Here is a 16,941-nt window from a genome sequence, read left to right as displayed (position 1 = left end):
GAAAAAAACAAAAACTATGTTGATGTGCTTTGATTTATGTTAATTTGGATAGGGTTTGTTAAGATTGAGTCAGCACTAGGGGGGGGGGTTAAAATAGTATAGCAGAAAAATTATGTCGATTTGAAAATCTTCATACAATAAAATTCGATTCCGAGGAAAACCATTTCATTTTTCTTTAATAAGTAGAGAAGAGCAAATTGAATAATTTGTAACAAAGTAAAGTTGAATGTAATAAAGAGATTAAGCGGTAAGGAATAAATACACCGGAATTTATAGTGGTTCAATCATTGTGACCTACATCCACTTCCGATTCCTCCTCCGTTGAGGTCATCGGCATCCATTAATGATCTTCCTTCAATAGACTAAAACCAATCACCTCTTTACAATGTTTTTTCCTTTTCACAGGTTTAGGAGATAACCCTTACAAGCCTCACATATCTTCTTGGATGATTACAAGCTAAAGAGAAAGAGGAGAAGGACTCTTCTCACTTTTACAACACTTTTAACACTTGAACACTTAGAGTTTTTTTTCACACTTTGATTGCACTTTGTTACCCTTTTGTGCAGAAAAGAGTGGGGTATTTATAGACTCCAATGACTTCAAAATTGGAGTAAAAAAGTCTAATTCCAGATTTTCAAGGTACTGACGGTACCATTACCTAACACTCTGACACTGGACGGTACTACCACATAGTATGGCAGTACCACCGCTTGACAAGACGGTACTATCGCTTGATAAATAATAACTACCAGTGGTACTATCGCCCAGACCACTTAGGAGACCGTTCCCTGGGAGGTTCCACCGCCCCAATCTGGCGGTGCCATCGCCAAACAAAGTCCAACAACTTTGTTGGGCCTTAAATCCGACCCAAACCAGTCCAATTGTGGGCCCAATTGGTCTCTAAGAGAGTTAGTGAGATTACCTCCCAAATCTAATCCTAATTACATGCTAACTACGATTCTTATGGCATATACTAAGCAAATCAAGTCCGGTTAGTCTATGTTTCTTCTAACGAGCTTCTAGCGATCTTCCAGTGAACTTCCGACGATCTCTCGGCAATGTTCCAATGAACTTCCAGCAAGCTCCTGGACTTCATGACGATCTTCTTAGTGAGTTCTGACGAGCTTATTTGGTAATTAAATCTCGATCTCGATCTCAACGCTTCGTTTTGCTTTATGCCTTGATGACAATCATAGTTAATCCTATACACTTTTCTCAACATATAGATTTGATCAAATAATTTACCAATTGATTTCATAATTAAAATCCGAGATTCAATAATCTCCCTCTTTTCGATGATAACAATCAATTGATGACGAAGTTAACCTTAACTCCCCCTATCTATATGCTATACTTGAGAAAAAACACTCTTAAATCCAAGGCCTTTGAATTCAAGCATCAAACTGATAAGTTATATTCATTTAAACTTATTAACATGCACATCATGATATTTATCATGATTTACCAATTCAACATACGATACCACTTTTTATCAATAAAAATATTGTCAATGCATAATATTCATTTTTAAGTCTAATGATGATAGACAATCATCATTTTCGAATATGAAATTTAGCAAGATGACAATTCATCATTCTGAGGTATGATATCAATTGTAAATAGTATGATAAATTTGATACCTCATCATAATCATAGACATTTATCATAAAATCAAGCATGATTTTAAGAATAAACAATTTCAAGTATCCATGCCATAGTACGATAGAAATCAATCATACATTTTGATATTTTTCATATATTTAACAAAACTAGTTATATTTCAAGCATTCACAATATATTCAAGCATTTATAATATAATTCATTTTTCACATTGTCATCAATTTACCACATTTCTCCCTTTTTGTCATCAACAAAAAGGAAATCATTCAACAAGGCAAGCGTTTAAATAAAAAAACTATTCAAGTAAGTTCAACACGAATTTATCCAAGTTAGCAAAAGTGAGAAGTCAAGTAAAAACTTTGTATGATAACTACTTTTGGATAAGCTAACATTTTTACTTTGGATGCACAAAAGCTTTTTGGTTCTACTTGAGATGTGCTAGTTTCTTTCTTCCTTTGTCATAAAAATAAGAAGAAGAGGAAGAAGGGTAAAGAAGGAATTTATCAAGAACCAAATTCATGAAAGGATTTGAACCAAGTCAAATGAAAATAAATGAGTTTCATTGAATCAAGCTTCTAGTTCAACAAGGAGAAGAGATTCATGAAAAGGATCAAGATATCCATACGAAATCAAATCCCCTTTCTTGTAAGTGATCATCACATACTAAAAATTCATAAAAAATATTCTTTCATGAGAAGAGCAAGGAAGAATTCATGGGAAAGAAATCCATGAATAAAATTCATGAGAGATGTATTTGTCAATGAAATTCATGAGTGAAGGGACTAAGTGTATCAAAAATCATTAAGTGATAGAGCAAAGGTATGAAATAAATTTGATACCAAACAAATTGATATTTCAAATTTCATGAAAGCTTTATTTATGAAATGAAATAATTTCATGAAAGCTTTATGTACAAAAAAAATCAAGGAAGTTTGAAAAAGATATACAACAAACTCATGCATTCAAACAATTTAACATCCCAAACTTTACAAATAATCGTCACATGAGAAATAAGACATCAAGTTGTAAATACCAAAAGTGGAATCTTTTGTAAATATCATGAGAAAAGAAAAGGTGATCTCGATTTAAAAAGAAAACTCAAATTTCGAAAAACCGAGAAGTTTGAAAAATGTATCAAGAATTTATGTATTTAAAAGATTTATCATGCCTAATTCTTAGAGTGTTGCATACATTATACCATCATCAAGAAGTGCATCATTAAAAAGCACATTATGTTGAGAGGTACATCATTATCATGAGTATTATATACATAATCAAAGTGCATCATATCATGATTCAAATCATCATCATACATTTCTTCCCTTTTGTCATCAACAAAAAGGAGAAAAGTATAATTAGTATATTTTTGAAACATGCAATTTCTGCTTCACTTTAGAACATGTAAACTTAGCAAGTTCTAGAGATATGAAAATTAGTAAAAATATTATTATTATTATTATTTTTTGAGATGTACAAGATAACATGTTTTTTCATCTTCTCGAATTGTGTAAGTTAGCAAACTTTGCATCTTTTGAGATTTGCAAGATAACACTTCTTACTTCTCTTTTGAGTTGAGTAAGCTAGCAAGTTTTGCTCCCCATTTGTCATTGTAAAAAAGAAGGGATGGTTACAATAGTGCAAAACTTTTCTCATTACATTATTTTTCAAATCATCACATGAAATATATCAAGAAAAATTAACTTGGTGATGATATATACAATTCATGAAAATAAATTTTAAGTTGTGAATATCAAAAGATAAATTATGATTTTTTAGATAGCGAAAAGAAGAATCATATTAGACATTCTTGATTCATAAGAATCTCAACTTATTATTATCTAAGAATCAAGATCATGAAGTAGATAAAACATTTCTATCATAAATAGCAAAACGAGGCATAGGAGAACAAATAAAAGATCTCAATTTATGCATAAGAATTCTTAAGTCATTAAGATCATGATTTATAAAAATCTTAATAATTCAAAAATCATGATTCATAAAAAAAAATCTCCTCTTTAGTAAACAACAAGAAGAAAAGAGAACTTGGTTCATGTATAAGAAATATTGAGTTATCAAGTGTTGGAATCATGATTCATGTGATAAAAAGATTGTCGATTCATATATTTGAGTAAATAATTTTTTAAACTATCATTACTTTAACTCATTATACATAATTTTAAAATATAAAACCATAAGTATGATACACATATTTATTTTCAAAACATTCATCATTATTTTCAACTCACTCAATTTGTCAAATTATCAAAATCACTTTCAAGGGATTCTAAATGACATAAATAGATTTATCAATTTCTTATTAAAAACTTGATAAGATTTTAGGGGTAGAGATATTTTCAAGAATAATGCATTCTCCCTTATTTATGAGTTTTTATTTATGTGATATATTTTATACAAACATACCTTTTTCTTTTATGCCAAATAAAAACATGCATTTTAAAACCAAAACCAAGATTTTATAACCATCATCAAGATCAATTGTGTAACACATAATTTCAAAACATAAGATTTCAAATAATCATTGCATCATCATCAATCATGACTTCATTGAATATAAAACATCTTCATTTAAAATCATTTTATAACCAATAGTTCTAATTCTAATGATATTTCTTTTATTGTTTTGGCTAGAGAACTTTATGAGTTATTTTGGGTCTAGGTCATAAGCCTTGAGTATCCACTATCAAAATATTATTTTTTCTCTTAGCTTGTGATGGTAAATATTTCTACAAAAGAGAGTGATTTTTAGGTAACCACATGACCATAGGTGCTGTTGAATCTCGGATTTTAATGATGAAATCAATTGATGGGTTAATTGATCTAATCCATATTATTGAGTTAAGTGTGCAGGATTAACTACGATAGCTTAAAGACATAAAGCAAGTTTACCGGAGTCAAGTTTGATGGGTGTTCGAGAGCCCGTCGAGAGTCCGAAGATTCATCGGAAGTGCTGGCGGAACCAACCGAGAAGAAATCGAGGACTTGCCGAAGTTTTCGGAAGTCCGTCGGAGAGATCGTCGGAGGTTCGCGGAGATCACCGAGAAGGTTCGGCTACTTGCCAAAGACTCGCTAAACTCGCTACAAGACCGGGAGCTTGCTGGGAGTCCGCCGAAAGAAATCCGAGGGTGTATTAGAAGTCTGCAGAAGTTCGTCGAAAAGCTCGCCGGAAGGAAACTCGACATTGCCGGGTAAAAACTTACTTAGGATTATATCTTAATTTCATAGTTTACATATAATTAGGGTTAGGATTAAGGGTTAATCCTATAACCCGGTTAGGGGCCAATTGGGCCCAAGTTTGGACTAGTTTGGGCCAAGTTTGGAACCCAACCAGTGAGCTGAAATAGTCTAGGCGGTGGCACCACCAGCAAACTACAGGATTGGGCGGTGGCACTGCCCAACACCCAAGAGGTCCGACGGTGGCACCGTCGGACTAGGCGGTGGCACTGCTAGTGCACTATCAGTGTCAGACACTAACAAGCGGTGGCACCGCCAGCACCGGGAAACCCAAAAGCAATTCAAATTTGGAGCCCAAATTTGAATCCTCTTGGGGCCTATAAATACCCCTCAATTCTTAGCAGAGAGAACAACTTTTGAGAAGCAAGAGATTAAGATAAAAGCCTTAGCAAAGCCTTTAGCAAGTTTTATTTTCAATAGCTTGAGTGTTCACCTCCCTCTTTCTCTTTGAAAATTTATAAGAGTGTGAACCACTTATAAAAGGTTGTAAGAGGGGTATTTATCCTTCCCCATCAAAATGATTTGCTAGTGGAAGTTGAGAGCCTCATTGAAGAAAGCTTCGCAAGTGGATGTAGGTCATTTTGACAGAACAACTTTAAATTGGTGTATTCTTTAAATGTGTGAGTATTTACTTTTCTGAAACTGTTATTTACATAACAGTAAGCTTTTGGTTTTCATCTTCTCACTTTACTCGAACTACTTTCTCTAAGTCATTGACGAATTGAAATCTCTACACATTTACAAAATCGTTTTCAAATTTACAAGCTTTAATCCGCTGCACTAACTCACCCCCCCCACCCCCCTCCCCTGTTAGTGCCGCTCCGATCCTAACAATTGGTATCAGAGCTAAGCTCACTCTTATATTTGGTTTAATACCCAAGAGAGATGGCTTACTCCGGCATACATGAGGGTCATTCCATTATACGTCCGCCTATGTTTAATGGGTCGGATTACACGTATTGGAAAACTCGAATGAGGTTCTTTCTCATTTACATGGATTTCGAGCTTTGGAATATTGTTGAAAATAGATTTCAAAAATCTTATCTTTTGATGAGTGAATGGGATGAATCAGAGAAGAAGGTTTTTGTTTTAAACGTAAAGGGTACGAATGCCTTGTTTTGTGCACTTGACAAAAATGAATTTAATCACGTTTCGATTTGTGATTCGGCTTTTGATATTTGGAGAACTCTTGAGGTCACTCATAAAGGCACTAGCCGAGTGAAAGAGTCTAAAATCAACATTCTTGTGCATTCTTACGAACTTTTCTGGATGAAACCAAGTGAGTCCATCGAAGACATGTACACCCATTTCACGGATGTCATCAATGGACTCAAAGCTCTTGGTAAAGGTTTTTCTAACTTTGAACAAGTAACTAAAATTTTAAGATCCCTTTCAAAGAATTAGGAACCAAAAGTTACGGCCATTCAAAAGGTCAAGGACCTTAAAACATTTCCTCTCGAAGAACTTATTGGGTCTCTTATGACCTACGAAATGACGTGTCATGCTCATGAAGAGCTCGAGAACCCTCTTCCAAAGAACAGGAAGGATATGACACTTAGAATATAAGAAGACCACTTGAAAGGAACATCAAGTAATGGGGACAGTGACGATTACATTGCACTTTTAACTCAAAAATTTATAAAATTTATAAGAAAGAACAAATTTGAAAATAACATCAAAAATAAACTTGAACATAAAAAGGACCAAGTAATATACTACAAATGCAAGAAGCCGGTGCACTTCAAAAATGAATGCCTCCAAGCTAAGAAGAAGCAATCGAAGAAGAAGAAAGCCTTAAAAGCAACTTGGGATGACTCAAGTGATTCCGAGAATAAAGAAGCTAGCAACAAATCGAAGGCAAACTTCGCGCTAATTGCTTTAGGAGGAGAGGTATGTGATTTAATTAATAAAGATTTATCTTTCGATGAACTTTCTATCGCTTTTCATGAATTATTTGATGAATGTAGAACTATTAGTAAGAAGTTCAATCTATTAAAGAAAGAGCATGCCTTACTATAAAATAAGCTTGATAGTCTTCAAACTCCTCTATGTTCTAAGTGTGAACACTTATAAGCAATAAAAAATAAGAATTTGCTACTTAAAGAGACCTTAAACAAGTTTAAGGTCGGTAGCAAAGGCTTGGACATGATCCTTGCAAACAAGGGTCACGTCGCAAATAGAAGTGGAATTGGTTTTGTGAGAGAATCTCACCAAAATCCTACCACCTTCATTAAAGAACCCACATTACATGTTTCACCTCATTTGAAATGCAACTTTTGTTTCACCTCATTTGAAATGCAACTTTTGTTGTAAATCTGGACATGTTGTTTACAAATGTCCATTTAAGAAAATTAGTCCACATAAGTTGATATGGGTTCCTAAAGGAACTATAAATAATTCAATGATGAATGACAAAATTAGTAGATCAATTTTTGAGGCACCCAAAATCAAATGGGTAGCTAAAAATCATCTTTTTTTGTAGACAAACTCACAAGCTAGGAGCAAGAGATAGTATCTTGATAGTGGATGCTCAAGGCACTTGATTGGAGATCCATCTCATTTCTCTATGCTCACTAGCAAAGAAGAAAGGTATGTCATCTTCGGAGACAATAACAAAGGTAAAACCATTGGCAAGGGAACCATAGGTAACAAATCAAGTTTTTCAATTGATGATGTGTTGCTAGTTGATGGATTGAAACATAAATCTCTTAAGCATTAGTCAATTATGCGATAAAGGTTACATCGTTAGATTTGAATCTAATGTATGCATTATTGAAAAACCAAACAAAAACATATCAATGATTGTCTTAAAACAAAATAATGTCTTCACCATCAACCTTGATGGAGTTAATAATGAAATATGCTTTTCCGCTTTAAATGATGATACTTGGCTTTGACATAGGAGATTAGGCCATGCAAGTATGAAACTAATATCTAAGATTTCATCTAGAGAGTTAGTACAAGGGATTCCCAATATGAAGTTTGTTAAGGACAAAGTGTGTGATGTTTGTCAACTAGGAAAATAAATAAAAACTAGTTTCAAACCAAAAAATCAAATTAGTACCACTAGATCATTGCAATTGATCCATTTGAACTTATTTAGACTAATTGATACAATGAGTCTAAGAGGAAGCAAATATACCTTCGTAATTGTAGACGACTATAGTAGATACACTTGGACTTATTTCTTGGCTCACAAAAGTGATTGTTTCAAATGTTTCTCTAAATTTTGTAAATTTACTCAAAATGAAAAAGGCGAATTTATCAATTCAGAGTGATCACGGTGGCGAATTTCAAAACCATGACTTCCAAAGTTTTTGTGAATCCAATGGATATAATCACAACTTCTCCACTCCGAGAAATCCTCAACAAAATGGGGTAATTGAAAGAAAAAATAAAAATTTACAAGAAATGACAAGAACTATGTTAAATGAACATAGTTTACCTAAGTATTTTTGGGTCGAAGCTGTTAATACGGCTTGCTATGTTATGAATATGGTTCTAATAAGACCATCTCTATCAAAAACTCCCTACGAATCATGGAATAACAAAAAACCAAATGTTTCTTATTTTAAAATTTTCGGTTGCAAATGCTTTATTTTGAATGAAAAGGATGCCTTAGGAAAATTTGATGCTAAATCCGATGAAAGCATCTTTCTTGGTCGCTCTTCCGTTTCTAAGGCCTTTTGTGTTTTTATCAAAAGAACCTTAGTTATAGAAGAGTCTATTCATGTAATTTTTAATGAAATTTCTGAGTTAAATAAAAATGATTTTGATAATGATCTTGGTTTTGATAATTTGAATTTAAATGGACTCCCTCCTCAAAATAGCAACTTGGATGCATCTTCTTCCAAAATTTCCTTACCCAAAGAATGGAAGTATATAGATACTCATCCAAAGGAGCTAATTATAGGAGATACATCAAAAGGGGTTCAAACTCGTTTTTCCTTCAAGAATTTTTGTGCTAACACCGCCTTCCTTTCTCATGTTGAACCTAAATGTATTGATGAAGCCTTGAAAGATGATTCATGGGTTATTGCAATGCAAGAGGAATTGAACCAATTTGAGAGGAATGAGGTATGAAAGCTTGTTCCTAGACCCAGTGACCATTTAGTCATTGGTACTAAATGGGTCTTTAGAAAGAAGCAAGATGAATGCGATATCGTGGTTAGAAACAAGGCTAGACTAGTAGCCAAATGTTTCAACCAAGAAGAAGGTATTGACTACAAAGAGACCTTCGCTCCTGTGGCAAGATTAGAAGCCATTACGATGCTCCTTCCCTATGCTAGTAGTAATAATTTTAAACTATTTCAAATGGATGTCAAAAGTGCTTTCTTGAATGGTTTTATTTCTGAAGAAGTGTATATTGAATAACCTCCCGGATTTGAAAATTCTCTTCTTCTTAATCATGTATTTAAATTGACTAAGGCTCTCTATGGCTTAAAACAAGTTCCTAGAGCTTGATATGAAAGGCTTAGTTCCTTTCTTATTTTAAATAATTTTACAAAAGGCAAGGTTGATACTACATTGTTTATCAAATATTTTAAAAATAATTTTTTTATTGTTCAAATTTATGTTGACGATATTATTTTTGGTTCTTCGGATAAATCACTATGTGAATGATTTGCTAAGTGTATGAGTCATGAATTTGAAATGAGTGTACTGGGTGAATTAACCTTCTTTTTATGATTACAAATTAAATAACTTAGTAATGATATATTTCTTAATCAATCTAAATATACATTAGAATTGTTAAAACGACTTAACATGGATGGTTCAAAAGTTATAAACACTCCTATGAGTACTTCCATTAAGTTAGACATGGATGAAAGTGGTGAAAGCTTTGATCAAAAAATATATAGGGGAATGATTGGTAGTTTACTTTACCTCACCGCAACTAGACCGGATATTATGTTTAGTATAGGACTTTGTACTAGGTTTTAAGCTAATCCTAAATTGTCTCATCTTAAAAGTGTTAAAAGAATCCTTAGATATCTTAAAGGAACTCCTAATTTAGGTTGTAAACCTTTATGCAACCTTGACATGCGTTTTACATTATCCTAGTATATGATGTTGGATGTTTCTTTTTGAAATTTTATCAATATTTTGATGGCTCCTTCATGTTATTTTGGATGATTTGATGTCTTCCTTGAATGATCAATATTAATGCCAAGTTGAAGCTTTGTCAATTTTGCCATCTCCTTTTCAAGATTTTTTTCTTATGAGATGAATTTATGAATGACTTCAATGATCATGAGTTTTATGCTTAAAACCTCATCTCTTTTTTGTTGATGACAAAGGGAGAGAAGAATGTGCAAAAGATTGATGACTTGTGCAAAATATGAATTGCAAAAGCTAATATGTTGTGTAATGCAAATGTCTTATATGCATCGATAGCATGACTTATATGAATTGCAAAGGCTTGTGTAATGCAAATGTCTTATATGTATCGATAGCATGACTTATATGAGTTGCAAATGCTTGTGTAATGCAAATGTCTTATATGCATCGTAAATGTGATAGCATGACTTATATGAATTGCAAAAGCTTGTGTAATGCAAATGTCTTATATGCATCGTAAATGTGATAGCATGACTTATATGAATTGCAAAAGCTAATATGTTGTGTAATGCAAATGTCTTATATGCATCGCAAAAATGTCTTATATGCATCTTAAAATTTTTTGAGAATATCGCAATATGAAAGGTTTTGGATTGGTTGTCGTTTCATCTCATGATCATATGAAACATGCCTTACATTTATATCATGAGATTTATGTTGAAAGTTCATATCTCTTGTCGAAATGATAATTGTCTTTTATCATTCGACTTAAAAATAATTTTCATAGCTTGAAATTAAGAGAAATACGAAGTTTCATATTTGCTCATGGTTATAGAAAATAATGATAAGTTCAATAGATAGAACTTATCGATTTGGGCTTGAATTCAAAGAAATTGAATTCAAGAGTTTTTAACTTCTCATTATATGACATGTAGATAGGGGGAGTTATGTTTAACTCCGTCATCAATTGATTGTTATCATAAAAAAGGGGAAGATTGTTGAATCTCAGATTTTGATGATGAAATCAATTGATGGGTTAATTAATCTAATCCATATTATTGAGTTAAGTGTGCAAAATTAACTACGATACCTTGAAGACATAAAGCAAGTTTACCGAAGTCAAGTTTGATGGGTGTTCGAGAGTCCATCGAGAGTCCGAAGATTCGTCAGAAGTGCTGCCGAAACCAACCGAGAAGAAATCGAGGACTTGCCGAAGTTTTCGGAAGTTCGCCGGAGAGATCGTCGGAGGTTCACGGAGATCACCGAGAAGGTTCGGCTACTTGCCAAAGACTCGTTGAACTCGCTACAAGACCGAGAGCCTACTGGGAGTCCGCCAGAAGAAATCCGAGGGTGTATCGGAAGTCCACCGAAAGTTCGTCGAAAAGCTCGCCGGAAGGAAACTCGACGTTGCCAGTTAAAAACTTACTTAGGACTATATCTTAATTTTATAGTTTGCATATAATTAGGGTTAGGATTAAGGGTTAATCCTATATCTCGGTTAGGGGCCAATTGGGCCCAAGTTCGGACTAGTTTGGGCTAAGTTTGGAGCCCAACCAGTGAGCTAAAATAGTCTAGGCAATGGCACCGCCAGACTGGGCGGTGGCACTGCCCAGAACTCAAGAGTTCCGGCGGTGGCACCGCTAGGAAACTACAGGATTCGGCGGTGGCATCGCCCAGCACCCGAGAGGTCTGACGGTGGCACCGTCGGACTGGGCGGTGGCACCGCTTGTCAGTGTTTGACACCGCTAGTATAGTGTTAGTGTCAGACACTGACAAGCGGTGGCACCGCCACTAACAGGCGGTGGCATCGACAGCACCGGGAAACCCAAAAGCAATTCAAATTTGAAGCCCAAATTTGAATCCTCTTGGGGCCTATAAATACCTCTCAATTCTCAGTAGAGAGAACAACTTTTGAGAAGCAAGAGATTGAGATAAAAGCCTTAGCAAAGTCTTTAGCAAGTTTTGTTTTCAATAGCTTGAGTGTTCACCTCCCTCTTTCTCTTTGAAAATTTGTAAGAGTGTGAACTACTTGTAAAAGGTTGTAAGAGGGGTATTTGTCCTTCCCTTCAAAGTGATTTGCTAGTGGAAGTTGGGAGCCTTATTGAAGAAGGCTTCGCAAGTGGATGTTGGTCATTTTGACTGAACCATTTTAAATTGGTGTATTCCTTGAATAAGTGAGTATTTACTTTTCTGAAACCATTATTTACATAGTAGCAAGCTTTCGATTTTTATCTTCTCACTTTACTCGAGCTACTTTCTCCAAGTCATTGATGAATTGATATCTCTACGTATTTACGAAATCGTTTTTAAATTTATAAGTAGTAATCTGTTGTACTAATTCACCCCCCCTCTTAGTGTCACTCCGATCCTAACAATTGGTATCAGAGCTAGGCTCACTCTTATATTTCGTTTAATATCCAATAGAGATAGCTTACTTCGACATGCATGAGGGTCATTCCATTACACGTTCGCCTATGTTTAATGGGTCGGATTACATGTATTGGAAAACTCGAATGAGGATCTTTCTCATTTTCATAGATTTCAAGTTTTGGAATATTATCGAAAATATATTTCAAATATCTTCTCTTCCGATGAGCGAATGGGATGAATCGGAGAAGAAGGTTTTTGTTTTAAACACAAAGGGTACGAATGACTTGTTTTGTGCACTTGACAAAAATGAATTTAATCACGTTTCGATTTATGATTCAGCTTTTGATATTTAGAGAACTCTTGAGGTCACTCATGAAGGCACTAGCCGAGTGAAAGAGTCTAAAATCAACATTCTTGTGCATTCTTACGAACTTTTCCGGATGAAACCAAGTCAGTCCATCGAAGACATGTACACCCATTTCACGGATGTCATCAATGGACTCAAAGCTCTTGGTAAAGGTTTTTCTAACTTTGAACTAGTAACTAAAATTTTAAGATCCCTTTCAAAGAATTGGGAACTAAAAGTTACGGCCATTCAAAAGGCCAAGGACCTTAAAACGTTTCCTCTCAAAGAACTTATTGGGTCTCTTATGACCTACGAAATGACGTGTCATGCTCATGAAGAGCTCGAGAATCCTCTTCCAAAGAACAGGAAGGATATGATACTTAGAACATAAGAAGACCACTTGAAAGAAACATCAAGTGATGAGGACAATGACGATGACATTACACTTTTAACTCGAAAATTTAAAAATTTTATAAGAAAGAACAAATTTGAAAATAACACCAAAAACAAACTTGAACATAAAAAGGACCAAGTAATATGCTACAAATGCAAGAAGCTGAGATACTTAAAAAATGAATGCCCCCAAGCCAAGAAGAAGCAACCGAAGAAGAAGAAAGCCTTAAAAGCAACTTGGGACGACTCAAGTGATTCCGAGAATGAAGAAGCTAGCAACAAATCGAAGGCAAACTTCGTGCTAACGACTTTAGGAGGAGAGGTATGTGATTTAATTAATGAAGATTTATCTTTCGATGAACTTTCTATCGCTTTTCATGAATTATGTGATGAGTGTAGAACTATTAGTAAGAAGTTCAATCTATTAAAGAAAGAGCATGTCTTACTATAAAATAAGCTTGATTGTCTTCAAACTCCTCCATGTTCTAAGTGTGAACACTTAGAAGCAATAAAAAATGAGAATTTGCTACTTAAAGAGACCTTAAACAAGTTTAAGGTCGGTAGCAAAGGCTTGGACATGATCCTTGCAAACAAGGATCACGCCGCAAAAAGAAGTGGAATTGGTTTTGTGAGAGGATCTCACCAAAATCCCATCACCTTCATTAAAGGACCCACATTACATGTTTCACCTCATTTGAAATGTAACTTTTGTTATAAATCCGGACATGTTATTTATAAATGTTCATTTAAGAAAATTAGCCCACATAAGTTGATATTGGTTCCTAAAGGAACTATAAATAATTTAATGATGAATGACAAAATTAGTAGATTAATTTTTGAGGCACCCAAAATCAAATGAGTACCTAAAAACCATCTTCTTTTGTAGACAAACTCAAAAGCTAGAGCAAGAGATAGTATCTTGATAGTGGATGCTCAAGGCATATGACCGGAGATCCATCTCATTTCTCTATGCTCACTAGCAAATAAGAAGGGTATGTCACCTTCGGAGACAACAACAAAGGTAAAATAATTGGCAAGGGAACCATAGGTAACAAATCAAGTTTTTCAATTGATGATGTGTTGCTAGTTGATGGATTGAAACATAATCTCTTAAGCATTAGTCAATTATGCGATAAAGGTTACAACGTTAGATTTCAATCTAATGTATGCATTATTGAAAAACCAAATAATAACATATCAATGATTGCCTTAAAACAAAATAATGTCTACACCATCAACCTTGATGGACTTAATAATGAAATATGCTTTTCCGCTTTAAATGATGATGCTTGGCTTTGGCATAGGAGATTAGGTCATGCAAGTATGAAACTAATATCTAAGATTTCATCTAGAGAGTTAGTACGAGGGATTCCCATGAAGTTTGTTTAGGATAAAGTGTGTGATGCTTGTCAACTAGGAAAACAAATAAAAACTAGTTTCAAACCAAAAAATCAAATTAGCACCACTAGACCATTGCAATTGATTCATTTGGACTTATTTAGACTAATTGATACAACGAGTCTAGGAGGAAGCAAATATGCCTTCGTAATTGTAGATGATTATAGTAAATACACTTGGACCTATTTCTTGGCTCACAAAAATGATTGTTTCAAATGTTTCTCTAAATTTTGTGAACTTACTCAAAACGAAAAAGGCTTCATGATTTCATCAATTCGGAGTGATTACGATGGTGAATTTCAAAACTATGACTTCCAAAGTTTTTGTGAATCCAATGGATATAATCACAACTTCTCCACTCCGAGAAATCCTCAACAAAATGGGTTAGTTGAAAGAAAAAATAAAAATTTATAAGATATGGTAAGAACCATGTTAAATGAACATAGTCTACCTAAGTATTTTTGGGCCGAAGCTGTTAATACGACTTGCTATGTCATGAATAAGGTTTTAATAAGAACATCTCTATCAAAAACTCCCTATGAATTATGGAATAACAAAAAACCAAATGTTTCTTATTTTAATGTTTTCATTTGCAAATGCTCTATTTTGAATGAAAATGATGTCTTAGGAAAATTTGATGCTAAATCCGATAAAGGCATCTTTCTTGGTTACTCTTCTGTTTCTAAGGTCTTTCGTGTTTTTAACAAAAGAGCCTTAGTTATAGAAGAGTCTATTCATGTAGTTTTTAATGAAATTTCTGAGTTAAAAAAAAATGATTTTGATGATGATCTTGGTTTTGATAATTTGAATTTAAATTGACCCCCTCTTCTAAATAGCAACTTGGATGCATCTTCTTCCGAAATTTCCTTACCCAAGGAATGGAAGTACGTAGATTCTCATCCAAATGAGCTAATTATAGGAGATGCATCCCTCTCAAATACCTCTAAGTATTTACACTTAGTGCATTGAGGCAAAGAAGGATTATAATGCTGAAATTTTTTAAAATCAATATTTAAAAGGGCATGCTCTTTTTTCAAAGAATTATACTTTTTATTCAATGTTTTACATTTATCAAACAATTCATAAAAAGCACTTAAAAAACTCATTGAAAGATAAATTTGCATCTTATGAATTACTTACCTCATCTCTAATAGTTATTAGTGCGTAGTTGACGATCTCCTTGTTGCTTTGTTCTTCGCCTTTGGAATCGCTTGAGTTATCCCACGTCGCTTTGAGCGCCTTCTTCTTCTTTGATTGCTTCTTCTTTACTTGGGGACATTCGCTTTTGAAATGTCCCGGCTTCTTGTATTCATAGCATATAACTTATTCTTTTTTGGGTTCAATTTTATTTTTAGTATCATTTTTAGATTTATTTCTTTTTATGAATCTTTTAAACTTTCTTGTCAAGAGTGCCAAGTCATCATCATAGTCCTCATCACTTGAATTTTCTTTCAAGTGGTCTTCGTGAGTTCTTAGTACCATATCCTTCATGTTCTTTGGAAGGTTATTTTCAAGCTCTTCATGAGCATTGCAAGTCATTTCGTAGGTCATCAAAAATCTAATAAGTTCTTCGAGTAGAAAGTTGTTCAAGTCATTGACTTCTTGAATTGCGATTACTTTAGGATCCCAACTCTTTGGGAGGGATCTTAATATTTTGTTAACAAGTTCGAAATTAGAAAAACTTTTACTAAGTCCTTTTAGACCATCGACGACATCCGTAAACCGGGTATATATGTCTCCAATGGTCTCACTTGGTTTCATCCGAAACAACTCATAAGTATGGACTAAAAGATTAATTTTGGACTCCTTTACTCTACTAGGGCCCTCATAAGTGATTTCGAGTGTATGCCAAATATCGAAAGTCATTTCACAAATAGACACTCGATTGAACTCATTTTTATCTAAAGCGTAACACAAGGTATTCATAACCTTGACATTTAAAGCGAAAGTCTTCTTCTCCAACTCATTCCAATCGTTCATTGGAAGAGAAGACTTTTGAAAGCCATTTTCCACGATGTTTCATAACTCAAAATTCATAAAAATTAGAAAATTCCTTATTCTAGTCTTCTAATAGGTGTAATCCATCCCATTGAATATTGGTGAACGTGTAATTGAGTGACCCTCTTGGTTTCAAACCAAAATTAGAGTGACCTTGCTCTGATATCAATTGTTAGGATTGAGAGGTGTTTTAGATAAGGCTTTTGATATCAAAATTTTGACATAAAAGGAAAAGAAAGGGTAGCAACTATTGTGACCCCTTGGATTGGCTAAAGGCTACTTGCAACTTTGGCCAAGAGCTCCAATTTACTACTCTTGACCTGGCCAAAGCAACAAGAATGAGAACAACATGGCTGCCCTTAACCTACTGCATGGTAGCCCCTGCAGTCAGGTTTCTTGGCTGCAAGGGGCACCCTTGGCGGCTAGGGTTTCTTGGCCGCAAGGGTTGCCCAAGTGGCCAGGAGTTCTAGCCACATGGGGCACGTACAACCATAGTTTCCTA

This window comes from Musa acuminata, chromosome BXJ1-3 (assembly GCF_036884655.1).
Source record: "Musa acuminata AAA Group cultivar baxijiao chromosome BXJ1-3, Cavendish_Baxijiao_AAA, whole genome shotgun sequence".
Classification (NCBI taxonomy): Eukaryota; Viridiplantae; Streptophyta; class Magnoliopsida; order Zingiberales; family Musaceae; genus Musa; species Musa acuminata.
This window is presented reverse-complemented; position numbering follows the sequence as displayed.